Raw genomic sequence first — 16538 nt, 5'->3', positions numbered from 1 at the left:
GATGGAGAATGGGTGTCTTTTTCTTCTTTGCCTCCCTGGCCCTGGCCTGACCCTCCCTGTCTGTCACGCCTGCCTCAGGTCCCTGGGAGAGTCCTCACTGAGACAAGGTCATGGCCCTCAGGCCCTTGCTGGAAAGATGAGCTCCGAGTCAGGGCCTAGGGAATCAGAAGAAGGAGACAGTGCTGTGCTCTTAGGGCCTAAAGCATCTCAACAGCATGAGGCCACAGAACTCTGATACCATTATAATCTTGTCTCTTATATTCTATTGAGTGTTGTTGTCTACACTGTTTGACTTGTGCAATGCGGTTGTGGTGTAAGAATGATTCCTTCATTGAGCCAATGTGGCAACAATTCTTGTATTTTTTTTTTTAAAGATTTTATTTATTTATTTGTCAGAGAGAGAGGAAGCGAGCACATGCAGACAGAGTGGCAGGAAGAGACAGAGAGAGAAGCAGGCTCCCTGCTGAGGAAGGAGCCCGATGTGGGATTCGATTTCAGGACGCTGGGATCATGACCTGGGCTGAAGGCAGCCGCTCAACCAACTGAGCCACCCAGGCGTCCCCAAATCTTATATTTTTGAAGAAAATGAGGCTCAGGAAGTGGGGGGGGGCAGGATTTGCTCAAAACAACATTTAGCAAATTCTAGACCAAAAGGTCAAACCCAAGTCCAGGGCTGTGGGCAGCACCCCCTTGTCACCGACCTGTCCCAGGAAGACAATGCCTGGGGCCCAGTGTTTGAGGGTTCACCCTGCTACCTGCTCTCCAGGACTTTTGCCCACGTGACCCCGCTGTGGCCTCTTTGGCTCTCTCCCTTCTGCATCCCCCCACCTCAACCTCCCTTTCCCTAACACCACCCCCCAACCCGTGCCGGTATCCCACCCCGGACCTCGTTTACCCCAGAACTCCATCTTATCCTCTCCCTTCAAACCCTAGTGTCAGATATCTTGTCTCCTCGCCCGTGCCTCCTCTGGCGTTGGTGGTCCCCCGGCACCCCCTCTCTAGGCCCGGCACTTCTCCCAGTTGCTGAGGTTCCTTCTCCAGATGCAGGCTTGCCGACCTGTCTCTCCCTCCACGAGCAGTCCTCCTCACCCTGTCTTCCTGACATTAGAGCTAACGGTGTTCCCTCTCCTGCTGGAGTTCTTTCTTCCTCTCTAACCCTTACACCGCCTACCCCTTCCCTCTCTCCTCCACCAGCCGCAGGCTCTCCCTGCCCTTGGTCCTCTTCTTCTGCTCGCTCACTCTGGTCAGGGGACAAGGGTCACGTTTTTTCTGGGCCCAGGATCTGTCCTAATTTTTATATGTATATATTTTCCACTTACCCAGGAGTTTCCTTTTCAATATTTTAAATTTTTTAAAAACTATGCAGGGCTGTCAATTTCAAGGAAATGTTACATAATGATCGTACAGAGGATGGGCACATATTTCAAGAACTGGGAAGATGAGACAAGGATGGAAGCTTGGGGAACCGTGAATGAATACAATGAGTTGGGTACCAGTTAAGGGTGGATGTTCCTGTCGCCTATCAGGCCATCTGTCACGTGCTGATTTTAGAGTGACCCTGCTCAGAGGACCCTCTGATCTCAGGTTCTGGAGGACAGTCTCCCCCTAGTCCCCAGGTCTGAACTACTCTACCGTGTCCATCAGTATAGACAGTTTCTCCTTAAGAGTAGGTTTCCCTACCAAAGTTAGTTTGTAATTAAACTGGAGCTCCTTTTCCTATAGGAACACTTCGATATAAGGTAAATTCCAGACCAGTATACAGAATGCCACATCACCCACAAAGTAGCTATCCAGAAACGAAATGGTTGTCAAGTCCTTAGTCCCATGAGTCCTGCCTATGGGGCCTGATAGCCACCCTAGGTTTGCCGGCAGGAGACAGAGACCTGGGGTTCTTTGAGAAGCATTTATCCAAGTGTCTGGTCTATGTGTGAGCCACTCACCTCATGGGGAATCCTGTTACAAATGTAGATATCTAGACTCCTCATGCAACTGGGTCATTTAGAATTTAGAGATTGGGGGTGTCTGGAATCTGTTCTACAATCAGGCCCCCAGGTAATTGGTATGGATTCTAGAATTTGAAGACCATTGCAGTAGAGGCTTGGCAGCCCTCAGAGCACCTAAGGGCTGGGTATGGGAGTGGGAGTAGGCCTAGGCTATGGCTGGCAGAGGCCACCAGGCCATCAACAAGCCAAAGGTCTGGAATGGACAAATCTGATCTACCTATAAACTCTCCTTTCTTCTCCTCTTTGTACATATACCCTGCGAGCCGCCTTTTATAATCTTTCCCCTTCCAAACTGCATTTGGTAGTCAATGGAATCTAATTCAGGTCACTTCTATGAGATCCTATGTAAATCGATCATTAGGATGCATGCGGATAAAAGAAAGCCTCAAAGGAAGCTATTGGTGAAGGTTACACCAGCCTCGGCAAGAAATAAGTATCAACTTTGGGGCTTAACACAATAGGACTTGCTTTCTCTCACACACACTAGTTCAATGCTTTGGGGGGTAGGGGTTGGCAGAGGGGCGATCTGATCCACTCAGTGCTTTGTGACCCAGGCTGCCACTACCCCACCATCTTTATCACATGGCCTTTGAGGTAGCTTAAAAGGCAAGGGGCATCCAGCCCATACATGTGGAATACCCATGGGAGGTGTTTATGAGCCGGGCCTGGCAGTCACCCTCACCATTTCCACTAATATCCTAATATTCCATCACCTAGAACCCAGTCGCGTGACCACACCTAACCACAAAGGAGGCTGGGAAATGTTTAGCTATATGCACAGGAGGACACAGGAGTATCTGGATGGCTCAGTCGGTTGAGTGTCTGATTCTTGATTTCCACTCAGGTCATGATCTCAGACTCCACCTTGAGCCCCCATGACTAGCTCTGAGCTCAGGGAACAGTCTGCTTCTCTCTCTCTTTCCTTCTGCTTCTCCCCCTCCTCATGTGCTGGCTCTTTCTCTCTCTCTCTCTCTCTCCCCGAAGTAAAAGAAGAAGAAGAAGAAGAAGAAGAAGAGAGAGTTTGGTGAGCAGCTATTTGGTCTTTTCCCATAGATTCTTAGTTCAACCTTGAGGGAGAGATCTGGGAAGGCTTCCTGGAGTAGGTAACACTGGCAAGAGGCAGTATGACACATTTTTTTAGAACAACAGCTTTCTGGTCAGATAGAGTTGGGTTTTGCTAGCTGTATGACTATACATTAAATTACTTAACCCTTCTGAGCCTTTTTCTTCATCTGTAAAATGGGTAGCAGTAAGAGTGACTATCCTGTAGGATTATTGTGAGAATAGAATGCAGATTAAATGATTCATAGCAGGGTCTGAGTAAATATTAGCTAAATGTGAACACAAATTAGATGAACAAAGAAGAGAGACAAGTGAGTTTTGGGCAAAAAGAACAGCAAAGAGGGTTAAGATACCATTGCCTACCCAGAAAGGTAAAGGGGGCAAGAATGAGGAGTAGCTCTGGGGGTTGTTAAGGGCGATGCAGCCAAATAAGGCAGGGCCAGGCCATGTGTGCATCTAAGTTCTGCTTCTGGAGGAGTTTCTATCACTCAGTTGCCCACGTTTCCCTGGCCTTGAAGTAATGACCCTATGCATCTGGGAGGCTCCTGGTCTTGGCAATGGCACTCATGCCCACATGGCAGAAAAGTAGCTCCTCCACTGGACTTCCTGGACTTCAGCAGGGACCACTGAGGCCTAGTGGACTAGGAGACCTCCTAGACTTTTTTGCTCTGCTGAAGAATCCAGAGGTTTCTGCTGTATCTCCAGGAGGTGAGCTTCGAGCCGTGAGAGGAGGGCCCTAAGAGAAACAGAGTGGATTACTGCAACCCAGCAGAATCAAGTCTCCAAGTCAGGCTTAATTAATTCACTTATTTATTTATTTATTTTTAAGTAGGCTTCATCCCCAACATGGGGCTTGAACTTACCACCCAGAGATCAAGAATCCCATGCTCTACCCATTGAGCCAGCCAGGCATCCCTAGACTTAGTTTAATTAGAAGAAAAGTAACATGACTTTCCCAATTTTGTGGACGGAGTGTCATACTCTCTACATAGGTATAGAAAATGCTGGATACCTGCATTAACCGTGTCTTTTATTTTCTGTATGCAGACGCTTTGACATCTGGGGCTTTGTTGAATGAGAGCAGCTGCCCCTCCCAGGGTTAGTCAGTTCCTAGAGAGAATCCACAACTTGCTCAAGGGTGTACCTTTCCAATACAAACCAACCAGTCAGAGCCCACCGTCCCAACCACCTCCTTTACCTAATCACCTCGGAGCAAAGTACTAGTTAGGGACATAGCCCTTTTGCTCTAGCGATCGCCAGATTACTCAAACTTGCCAATCCCAAACTCTGCCTTGCCTGTTCCTTCCCGTGGAAACCACAATCAAGTCTGTTGTCTACAGCCTCCCCTCATTCCCTCTGCCTCCTGACCCACCCTGGAGCATCCCTATGTGGCCCTCATGGCCTAGTGTACAACCTCCTCTTAGGAACTATAATTAACTATCTTTTCTTTCTTTCTTTTTTAAAAAGATTTTATTTATTTGACAGAGAAATAGCAAGAGAGGGAACACAGACAGGGGGAGTGGGAGAGGAAAAAGCAGGCTTCCCGCTGAGCAGGGAGCCCCGTGTGGGGCTTGATCCCAGGATGCTGGGATCATGACCTGAGCTGAAGGCAGACACTTAACGACTGAGCCGCCCAGATGTCCCTAAGCTATTTTTCAATGACCATCATGTCCTGGTCTACTGGCCTCACTGGACCTTAACTTTTGTACAAATACACTGTATGTTAAAACAATCCTATTTATTGTTTATTTACTCTGTGCCAGCCAGGAAGATAACTGATTAAGACACACTGTCTCATTCAAGCCTCAAAGGCACCCTACCAGGAAGAGTTTTTCAATGGACCTTTGTTTTACAGGTGGGGAAACTGAGGCCTGGAGAGGTGACGTGTTACCTGTAAGTAGAGTAAGGCAGATCTGTCTGATCCCCAAAACCCATACTCTTAACCACTATACTCTCTCACCATTTGCCAAGTGCCTAGTAGGTGCCAAAATAGAGCATAAGACCATCCTAGAAATACAGCAGTCAAGGCCATGCCTTGGGGCCTCCCAAGGACAATACTCCCCCTTCCCCTACCCCCTGGAGTCAGCTTTGACCTTGCCTGCTCTTGAGCTGTACCGAAAGACCTTGAGGACGTGCTGAATGCCCAAAACCTTCCAGGGCAAATGAGGAGTTGCCAATAAACTGCATTTATTCATCTGTGAATTTTGAGCATCTGGCTTAGTACCCAGCAGTAGTTTGCATAGCACATAACACCTAGCAGGCATTCAAAAAATATTAGCGGCTAGATGGGCCAGATACGCTGTCTCCTGGGTGCAGCATGCCAGGCAAGGAGAGCCCTCAGGGAGAAGAGAGCTGGAGCTCTGGGAAATGGGACTTCTTCTGACAGTCAGGCTGGTGAATTTACAACCCATCAATGTGACATTACATTTCTTTTGAAATGCGACGCACTTTCTCCAGAAGGAATGCCAAAGGGGCTCCCAGAACGGGGACTAGCTGTACCTTCGCGGGAAACCAGGAAGCTAGAGGAGGGAAATGCCATCATTCGTCCGCAAGCAGTGGGGGGATGGGGGTGGGGGGGTGGTTCTGGCCTCCATGGGACATGGCAGGGAAAAGCAACAGCACTGGAGCTGTAGGCCTCCCCTGTGTCCCCAGGACTGTGAAGGACTAAGAAGGCAGCAGAAACAGTTCCAGTTCATTTACAAGCCTCGGGTTATTTTTAGCTCATTGATCCCTGGGGAGGCATTACCAGGCTCAAGGTTGGAGGCAAAAGCTGGGGAAAGCTTTATAATCCTCCTAGTAGAACAGGTACTCCCTTCATCACCGCACCTCCCAGCCTCTGGAAGCCTATCTGCTATTTGCAGGGGCAGGAAGGAGAGACTCGGTCCGCGGAGGGAAGGGATTAAAGCAAGAACGGGAAGCTGAGACGTGGCAGGAGGCGGTGAAGCCTCTGCCGGTGGCATATTGGGTCAGAAAGAGCCGTCTTTTGAATGCAAATCAGGAATTGTGAAAAGCTGTCTTAGCAGGCCAGGTGCTTGCCTGGTGGGGGCCTTCCCAGCCCGGCAGGGCACAGCGTGGGACCTCACCTCCTATAGCTCTTGTGAACCAGACTGACCATCCAGAAGCCCTCTGCTCTCATTTTTCCTTTCCCTGTGCCCTGAGGTGATTTTATTTCCTCTTCTCTCCCCTTCCTAAAAGCAGTGAGGAAAAAAGAAGAATCAGTTCAATATAAGGCAGTTTTCTTATCATCTCTGACTTCAAATCTAAATGGTGGAAGAGATGAAAACCTTCGCCTAGAAAGTCATCATCGGTGGACTGTGTAGTTACTGATGGGTTCTATTATCCCTACCCTGTGTGTTTCTGATTGGCACCGATAATCAAAAACTGCTTCCCCCCATGCAGCCCCACCACCCCCCACCTCTGCAGTTCTGGAAGGAAAAATCGTTGTCTGCCCCCCCCACCTCCCCTAAGCGTAGGCTGCCTTAATTTGAGACACTTAACAAAATTGCCTTTGTTCCAATGATTTCTAAGCAAATAAGTGAGTCATGGTAGTAACTCAATATGTGTTGAGTTGATTTGTTACCAAGAAGTTGTGGGTAAATCGAATTTTTGTATTTTTGTAGGTTAAATCATGTTTTAAATGTCTTGGACAGCTTGACCTTTATGGGACTCCTTGTGAACCCTCCAGAGAAAGCTCTTCACTGAATCTCTTGGCAACTTTGGGTGCAGTCATCCATAGTCTCCTTCTTGAAATAGGGGTGATTGCTCGATCCCCACACTCACCTGCCCCGCCCCCCAAGTTGCTGGCTGTGGTTTCTCAGGGTCCTTTGCTGCCCCTCCTGCTTCTACCAGACCTAGAAGTACTGGAGGGAGCCAGGGTTTCACCTGCGGTCATCGCGTCTTCATTATACAGAGGAAGAGTCCAAGGTAATCTGCGCTAAACCCGTAACTGGGCTGTTCCGGGGTTCCCTTCCTCAAAGCTCCTTTGGGCTCCAGTAGGTCCTGCACGTAGCTGCTAGGTTAAAGCATCGCTCAGTTCAGGTACCTGCTTAGAGGGCCATCTGATCAGGCCACGGCTCACCTAGCTCTTTCCCAGGCAGGTCTTCTCAGCCGGCCACAGTGTTAGGCAGACTTCCCAGGTGGGAGAGGTCAGGAAACCTGAAGGCAGGTGTTTGATGCTGGGGGGTGGGGGAGTGGTGGTTGTGGTTCCAAAGTCACCTCCGGATACCTTGCTGGCTCAGAGAACCAAGGAGTCCGGGGGCCTGGGTTTATCCTTGCAGGGTGGCAACTTTAGGAAGAGCTCGCTTTGGTCACTGTTTCAGAGCCGCCCGTGGTGACTTAGGGGTACAGATAGAGCAGCCTCAGGGCGCTTAATGAAGGGCGCTTTCCCACGCGGTTCCCAATTGCCTTGCAGAATCAAGGCTGTTGGGTTTCCAAAAGAAGCAGAGCAGTGGTGGTAAAGGTAAGCCTGGGGCTGCAGAGAGCCTCTTCCCTGGCCCCACCACAGGCACAGAAACAAGCCTTCGGGAAGCTTGATGACACTCTGGGAAAACATTAGGGGGCATTTATCTCAATTACACATTTTTCCTGCATTAGCCTAGAAAACTTGCGCTGGAAAAAGACAGTCTGCTTAGCGTGCGGGCCACTTATCAAATCAGGCTGCCGCGGAGAACATTAGTCCCCTGCCGCCGGGTCCGTTTCAGCGGGTGCAGACCCGGAGGAATCTGGGATCGTAAAATAGCGTTAAGTGGAAAAGTGCTTGTTGTGAAGTAGGATGAGTCCATGTTTGTGAAAGAATGGGGAACATATTTATATACTATGCACCTTTTTTCAAGAAGTGGGACTTGGTGCCGCCAAAGTTTAGAGCGGTGATATTAATCGGCTTGAAAATAGGGACATGTGCGCCCGCACGTTTTCCAGTATTTTTAAAATAATCTCTACCACCGATGTGGATTATTTTTGGAAGTAGATTAAAAACATTCATGATTTTGGAAACTAAAAGTAATAAAAGACGCCAAAATAGAAGCTGTTGCAGTTTTAACAGCCCATTAGACAATTTTCTTTTATGTACAAAGTTTTTATAAATTAAAAAAATCATTTGTAATTACATCATTTTGACATAAACATTAATATTTTCAATATTGCTTACATTATTATTGCTACACTAACATAACGTTGTTCTTACCCTAACATAAATTCATACTATATTCAAAAGCTTATTAGACATAGAAGGGATGACTGTGTCTTTGCTACTTTTTAAAAAGATTTTAGTTATTCTTTGACAGAGAGAGACACAGCCAGAGAGGGAACACAAGGGTGGGAGAGCCAGAAGCAGGCTTCCTACCGAGGAGGAAGCCCCATGCCAGGTAATTCTGAGGTCCTGCAAGGCAGATGAGCAGAAGGCAGACGCTTAGCGACTGAGCCACCCAGGCACCACACCCAGGCACTATGATTTGTGTTCACAACCAGTATCAGGTAGTACCTTTAACAGTTTGTCTCTGAAAGCTCAGGATAATGTGTGATGGAAAGTGTTTTAAGGTTCTGTGCCCCCAAAGCAGACATGTCTTATAAAAATTTATATTCCTGGTAAAGATGAAACTCCTGTGCCTTCTCCAAACCATAAACAGCTTCTGTATGGATTAACAGATATTTGGATAACTCTGATCCTAGTGGAGCGTCTTGCCAAAGTCTGAAATAGGTACTCGGTGGGGTGTGGACGGGTATCCACCCAGTTCTGTTGTTCCGTTTTTAATAAGACCTAAGTGAACTTTGCAGAATTTAGAAACGTGGAAACAAAGGAAGAGCCCCAAATACTGTTTTTGTTATTATTAAAGATTTTATTTATTTATTTGACAGAGATCACAAGTAGGTGGAGAGGCAGGCAGAGAGAGAGAGAGAGAGAGAGAGGAAGCAGGCTCCCCGCTGAGCACAGAGCCCAATGTGGGGCTCCATCCCAGGACCCCGGGATCATGACCTGAGTGGAAGGCAGAGGCTTAACCCACTGAGCCACCCAGGCAGCCCCCCATACTGTTTTTGAAGTCAAGTTTATTGAGATATAATTTAGAGTAAGATTCACCTTTGGGGAGTACAGCTCTGTGAATTTTAACACATACATATAATGTATAACTACCTTCAGAGTTAGGAAGTAAACCATTTCCGTCACCCCCAAAATACTTTCATGCCTTTTATAATCTGCCCCTGCCTCCATTCTCAACCCTTGTCAATCACCTTTCAGTCTCCTACTACATTTTACCTTTTCCTTAATGTCCTAAATCACTTACTAGGCAGCTCTTTGAGTCTGGATGCTTTCACTTACCAGAATCCTGCTGAGATCCATCCACTTTTTGGCGTGTGTCCAATTGGGTACCTGTCCCATACTTTTTTATTTTTTTTTTTAAATCCAATCACTGGTGGAAGGACACTTGGAAGAACATTATTTCTGGGGTTTGGCAGTTACAAATAAAGCTACTATAAACATTCAGGTACCGGTTACTATGTGAACATAGGTGTTCTTTCTGTTTCTCTTTTTTTTATTCCAAATTGGCATTTGCTAGATCGTGTGGTTAGTATATGTTTAGTTTTATTTCAAACACTCGAACTGTTTTCAAAATGGCTGTAGCATTTTGTGTGCTCCCCTGGAATGTAGGAGAGGTTTATTGTTGGCGGGGTTTTTTCCTTCATTCAAATAGACTCATGCAGCAGGCTCGTGGTGGTTCAAGTGCACATCATTTGTATTTCCCTCCTACCTAATGATGCTGAACATGTTTGCGGGTGCTTATCTCCTGGCCACATTTTTCTCTGCTGAACAGTCTGCTAAATCTTCCGACAATTTTAAAAAATTGGGTTGTTTGCTTTCTAACTATTACATGGAGAGTTCTTTATATATTCTGGAATCGACTTTTTATCAGATATGGGCTTTGGAGATATTTTCTCCCATTCTGTACCTTGTCTTTTAATCTTTTGAAGAGCAGATATTTTAATTTTGATAAGGTCCCATGTAATCCTTGTTTTCTTTTATGAATGCTATGTTAGTATCATATGATACTTTTTAGTATCATACTTAAGAAATCTTCCTCTAACCTAAGACAGCAAAGACTTTGTTATGTTTTCTGGTAGTTTTATAATTTTAGGTTTTATTTTTAGGTCTATGATCTATTTTCAGGGTTATTTGTGTTTTTGTTTTCATTTTCCACATATGATGCCAGGCACGGATCAGGTTTTTCACATTTGGCTGTCTGATTGCTACTTTTGAGTGGTGTGTAACATAGGTTACTGGACAGCAAGAACACACAGAGTTGATTATAATTTATTTACTGATGTGTCCTTGGTAAGTCCTATAATCATTCACTCATTTAAGTGTTTGTCACATACCCACCATAATCCAAGATACTGATCGGGAATGATGACTGTCCATAAAGTGTTTATTCTCTAGTGTAGGAGAAACACTGGTCAATGAGAACTATGATAAGATGCAGAAAGAAACAGCTGCATATCCTCTGGCCAAACATAAAGTCTGAATCAATCATTTCATCCTTCATTGTCAAGGGCCTACTAGAATATGAGGAAGAAGCTATATGACAGGCTAAGTTTGGACACGACTGAATAACTGACCCATCTTTCCGGACAACTGGCCCATGGCACAGATTCCCCATCAGAATGTTTAAAATGCTTCCTTAAAAATGACAGTCACCCAAATCTAAACGGGCATACTGAAATGCTGGAGAGCTAGTGAGAAACCTGATCTTGGAGACAACTCATTACACAGCTTAATCAAGCCAGTTCAACATTCTGGATCTCAGTTTCCATATCTTTCAAGTGAGCTACTTGGACCAGGTTCTCTGTGTGTTCCTTGCTGGGAAAAACATGCCAAAATTTGCAAGTTTAATGTTACAGCAATGAAGCATGGAAGGTAATGGTCATATCAGGTAAGTGGCAGATGCTAGACTAAAGGATAAATTATTGAAATCTTAGGCAAATACAACATAAGGTAGTAAAGGAATAAATGGATATTTCTCAGAAAATGAAGACAGACTTACACACCATAGTTTTTAGAGGGGTAAAGAACAATCATGAGAAAATGAATTAGAGGACATTATTGATATTTTCAATAACACTGTAGTAAGATTCTGTGAAAAGTTTATGACAATATTTTACCAGTATCAATGATAATTCAGTTTCCCATGATTATGTCCAAGGATTTGCCTAAGATATAGGACATAAGAGATATGAAAAAAGGATATTTTTGTGTATGACAAATTAGAAAGAGCAGGTTTCCAAGTCACGGATTGGCCTTATTTAACCTTTTTATGTGTCCTATGGAAAAGAATGAAGTTGATATTGAATATCTCTGATTTGTGAGTGTCGATCCAAATGGAACAAACTCATGGAACCTTACAGAGTTGGAGGCTTTAGGTAAGTAAAATTATACTTATAAGGTGATGGGCAGCTAAGGGATGAGTTAAGGACAATGACTTTTGTAGTCCCACAAAATAATGATCTCTAGACTCTAGGAGCTTGTACAGTCCAAAAAATACACAGGCCAGGCAACATCACTTACCCCTAATGGGATGTGGATGGCCTTTATATGGAATATGGATCAGAAATATTATCCTGTCACTATAAAACCATGGGGGTATCCAGACTAGAAAACTGTAAGTCAGATCTTGGCTGCTCATATTAGGGCAGATATGATTGAGCTGAGGATTTATGTAGGGGGTGGAAATGCTGCCACAGGAGGCCAGCCTGAAAGAAAAAACAAAAACTAAAAAGCAAAAAAAGGAGGCTCAATCTAGAAATAAAAAACCTTGACATAGAATATGATCAGCCATAGAAGTATTAATATTCTAAAGAGAATGCACAGGCATTTTTTGCAAAATGCCAGAATGTAGAGGATGACTGGGGAAGCTTAAAAGTACAAGCACAGTAGATCCTAATGCCATGAATCTCATTACCCCCAGAAGAGATTAAAGATGATAATTCCAACAATTTCACATATTAGTTTGGGGCTCAACCACCCACTGATTTAAAGAACTCAAATACTTTCGAGATGATCTCACAGAAGGGCTGTTTGTCATTTTGATCTCAGGAAGCCAATAGCCAAACAAATTTTCTTTCCCATTCTACCAGATCATAAAAAGTACTAGCTTTTATGCTGAGTTCTGAGGAGTCTCATACGATCAAAGCAGCTACAGTTTGTCAAGTCTGAAATTTACATTTGGAGGAAACAACTTCCTGCAGATTGACTTTTTCCATGCCAGTTTCCTAACAAAACGAGCAGTCTGCTCACCAAGATGATACCCTACATACCCTGCAGTGGTATTAGCACTGTTCATTAGCTGCACATTCTTGTATTAATCAACCTCTTGGCCCCACTCCAATATTTCCAGAGTCATGATGAGCCCCCAAGTGAATCCTTATCGTCTCACTCAAGATTCTGAAAAAATATACTTCAGGCAACAAACAATAGAAATAAAACTTGAAATTTCATTTTTTAAGAAGATTCATCCATTTATTTTAGGGGGAGGGGCAAAGGGAGAGGGAGAATCTCAAGCAGACTCTGTGCGAAGTGCAGAGCCCGCCCTGGGGCTTGATCTCGCAACCCTGAGATCACCAGCTGAGTTGAAACCAGGAGTTGGAGGCTCAACCAACTGTGCCACCCAGGCGTCCCTGAAATTTCACTTTTAAAAAACACCGTGAGGGAATGGTGACACGACATGAACAGAAGATGCCGATGCAAACAGTTTGGTGCTATGGTCACTTGGAGCACAGTAGCAATGCCCCAATGCGTATTTAGGCTCTTGCAATGTAATTGTGATTAGTGTGGTTAGAGTCACTGAAAGAGTTAAATCTTCAAGCTAATCCTTCTTTGGAATCCTTTTAAGAAAGCCCGGATGGGGGGCGCCTGGGTGGCTCAGTGGGTTAAAGCCTCTGCCTTCCGCTCGCTAGGGTCATGATCCCAGGGTTCTGGGATCGAGCCCCACATCGGGCTCTCTGCTCAGCAGGGAGCCTGCTTCCCCCTCTCTCTCTCTGCCTGCCTCTCTGCCTACTTGTGATCTCTGTCTGTCAAATAAATAAATAAAATCTTTAAAAAAAAGAAAGAAAGAAAGAAAGCCCGGATGGTCCCAGAACGGCTTGAGGAAGTGGTGGGTCTGCAGTAGTTGGTCAGTGGTGGGAATGGCTGCAAACGAGGAGGCAGAACACAGTACCAGGGTCCGGGGACGAGGGGTGACTCTGCTCAGCTGGTTTTCCTTAAGGCTACACCTGAACACACAGCTGTCCTGAGAGCTGTCTCTATATAATTTCTTCCTCTAAAAATGAAGTTTCTGAAAGCAAAGTATGTTTCCTCAGTGGGTCCTTATCCCCCCGCTTTTTTATTTTAAAGATTTTTTATTTATATATTTGACAGAGACACAGCAAGAGAGTGAACACAAGCAGGGGGAGTGGGAGAGGGAGAAGCAGGATGCTCACTTAGCAGGGAACCCAATGTGGGGCTCAATCCCAGGACCCCAGGATCATAACCTGAGCCGAAGGGAGATGCTTAACGACTGAGCCACCCAGGTGCCCTGGGTCTTCATCCTTGACATGTGCTCAAACACGGGTCTGCCCTTCATACATACTCTCCATTCTAGGTCATATTCTGACCCTCAGTTGGCTACTTGTGTTCCCAGGGAAGAGAAAGAAAAGATAGGGGGGCAGATCTGACCTGAGCACCACTAAAGGAGGCACGGGAGGGTTGACATAACTTTGGGGCCAACCGCAGAGAGCACAAGAAGGGCTACTGTGATCGTCTTTGAAGGGGGAAACTTATGTAAGATTCCTTCTAATTTGCATGCAACCTGCATAAACCCAGCAAACCAACGGACTAAGTTACCTTTGTTCTCCCTCAAGGGATACCTACTAAGAAGTCCTATCTTTATTCTTTGGTAGGGACTGGTATTCAGCCACAGACAAAACTGTCCCAGGTGTTCCGAGTGTTGAAAATATTTCTGTACCCCTTAGTCACAGAACTGCCTTCTGGACCATCCTGGGCGCTGCCAGCTACCCTGTTGGTCCCAGCTCCTTCCCCGGGACCCCACCTTCTGTCCCCTGCAGCATCTAAAGGGGGACTGCTTGGCTCTGAAGGGTCTCCAGCTAGCATCATAGCGCCCCTTCAGTTATCCTGTCTGTTCTCAGATGGTGGTCACAAGTGATACTAGCCACCCAACCAGGAAGTCATTAAAAAGTAACCTGGTGCAGAATAAGTGAGATGGGTAGAGATGGGAGGTTGTCCAGGGACACTGAGCCAGGGGCTCTTAGTTCTGAGGGCTCTTGGGCAGACGATGGAAAAGAGGATTCTCCGCAATACTGGGTAGTTCAACGGTACCCACTTGATGCCTCGAGGAGATGCTGGGAACAAGAACAAATCCTTACTGAGAAGCAGTAAGAACCCCAGAGGAGGCAAGTCCTACGTAAATAGGCAAGATGATTAAAAATAGAAAAAGAAAATTAATCCAAACCACAAGTGTATTTTCAGCCTGCCAAAGTCTGGAACGCCTGTTTCTTCTACACCTTGATGTGAACGGGGCTCTTACCAAAGCAACAGGGAATTTAGCTCAACTGAGGGACATTTAAGGGAGGGTAAGGAAACAGTTCTAGATGGCGTAGTACAAAAATGCCAAAAGAACACAGAATTCCCGTAACAAGTAAATGCTACCGAAGGCCCCAGCTTAGTACATGCTTCTGCGCTCTTGGGGCTCACAGCACTTACAAGACGCCCCTTTAGAGTACAGTATGAAATGTGGCCATGTGATAAGATTTCACCTAGCATGTATTTATTGTATTTACAAGTTTGGTCTCAGAACTGAAAAATGCAGGGGTAGCCCCCACCCAGAATGTTCAAAATGATTTCCTGATGTGTGATCTGGTCTTCCATCCCTCCTCCTGTTTTCTCTTCTGTGATCAATCCAAGCCACTCTGAGGGACCAGGGCTTTTTGCTTAGGGGGTAATCCCTTTTACAAAGAAAGTGAGAAGTTCACATTCCGCTCAGGCTCCAGAGGAGCGACCCTCTCTCTGCCAGCAGGCTCTGGGGCACCATCTTGAGGGGGTGGAAGAGGGCATCAGGGGCATCCTCACTCTGATTCCTTTTTCCTGAGCTTGGTGTGAAAAGGCGCAGAGCCGTGGGCACTTTATGTTTAAGGGGTGTGGTTGGGGTGGTTCGTGCAGCCTGGAAGGCTCTGTTTCTCACAGCCAAGCAACAGCGTGAGGAATGTGTCTGAATCAGTTCGGGCTGCTCTCACAAAAATACCATAGGCGGGTGGCTTAAATGACACGCAGTGACTTCTCACAGTTCTGGAGGCTGGCAGTCTGAGATCAGGATGCCAGCTTGGTTGGGTTCTTCGGAGAGTCTTTTTGCTGGCTTAGGTGGCTGCTTCCTTGCTGAGTCCTCACATGCGGGTGGGGATTGGGGGTGTGTGGAAAGAGGGCTCTAGTTTCTTCCTGTCAGGGCACTAATCTCATCCATAACATATTACCTCATTTAAACATATTACCTTCCAAAGGCCCCATCTCCAAATACCATCATGGGGAGCATTAGGCCACCGACATAGGAAGTTTGGGGGAACACATTCAGTCCAGAGCGGGGCTGGATAATATTTGAGCTGAGCAAAGGCTTGGTTTCCTAGGCATAGGCACTGGGAGCTGGGTCATCACCGGACGTGGTTCTGAACGGGGAGCACAGGGGCAGGGAAGCCAGCAAAGCAGCAGGGTATAAAAAGAGAGGGGGACCATCAGGGAATATTGATCACCGACTAAAGAGTTGCTGGTCCACAAGGATAGCTTTAAGCTGGTTTCGTTACTGACTCTACGTTCTCTGCAGACAGTGTACCTTTATTTACTGTGTGGGCTGGGCCACCCCTATAACTCCTTACCCTCAGTCCCCTAACCAGCTACGCCCTGGCCCACAGGGCGAGGTTCGAGCTCAAGTTTCTGAACACCTATCACAGTTGTCTGAAAGCTAAAGCCTGAGATGCTCTCTCAGAATAAATTGATGATGGCCAACCTGGGAACGGAGGCGGAGGTGGGGGAGGGGACCAGGTATCATGACTGGCTAGAGGGAAAGAAACAGGCTCTTCTTCTTGTACCACTTTCCAGATCAGTCTCTGGTGACTGCAGCTTCACAGGAGGCCCTGCCTGTGTCCTCCAGTTGCCAGGGCAATTTAAAAATAGCTTCTGCAGCCAAAGAAGGGGGAGGGGAGTTCTGGGGAAAGAATGAAGATAAGTAGCCTTTTGCAGGAAAACTACCGGCAGTGAATCCCGCCTACGCTGCATCTGGACTGGGAGGGGCTCTTGAGCTTACTATACTTCGTGCCTTGAGGACAACCTTTTTGCACGGGATCTGCTGCAGTCTCTTTCTGGAAGGACCCATCTGCCTCTGGAGAAGGACTTGTTTACTCCTTGGGCCAGCAGCCAGGAGGACACTGGCAGACTGGGGAAGAAAC

Source organism: Mustela erminea, chromosome 1 (genome assembly GCF_009829155.1).
Source record: "Mustela erminea isolate mMusErm1 chromosome 1, mMusErm1.Pri, whole genome shotgun sequence".
Classification (NCBI taxonomy): Eukaryota; Metazoa; Chordata; class Mammalia; order Carnivora; family Mustelidae; genus Mustela; species Mustela erminea.
The sequence above is the reverse complement of the archived record's forward strand: the minus strand, read 5'-3'. Positions refer to the sequence as shown.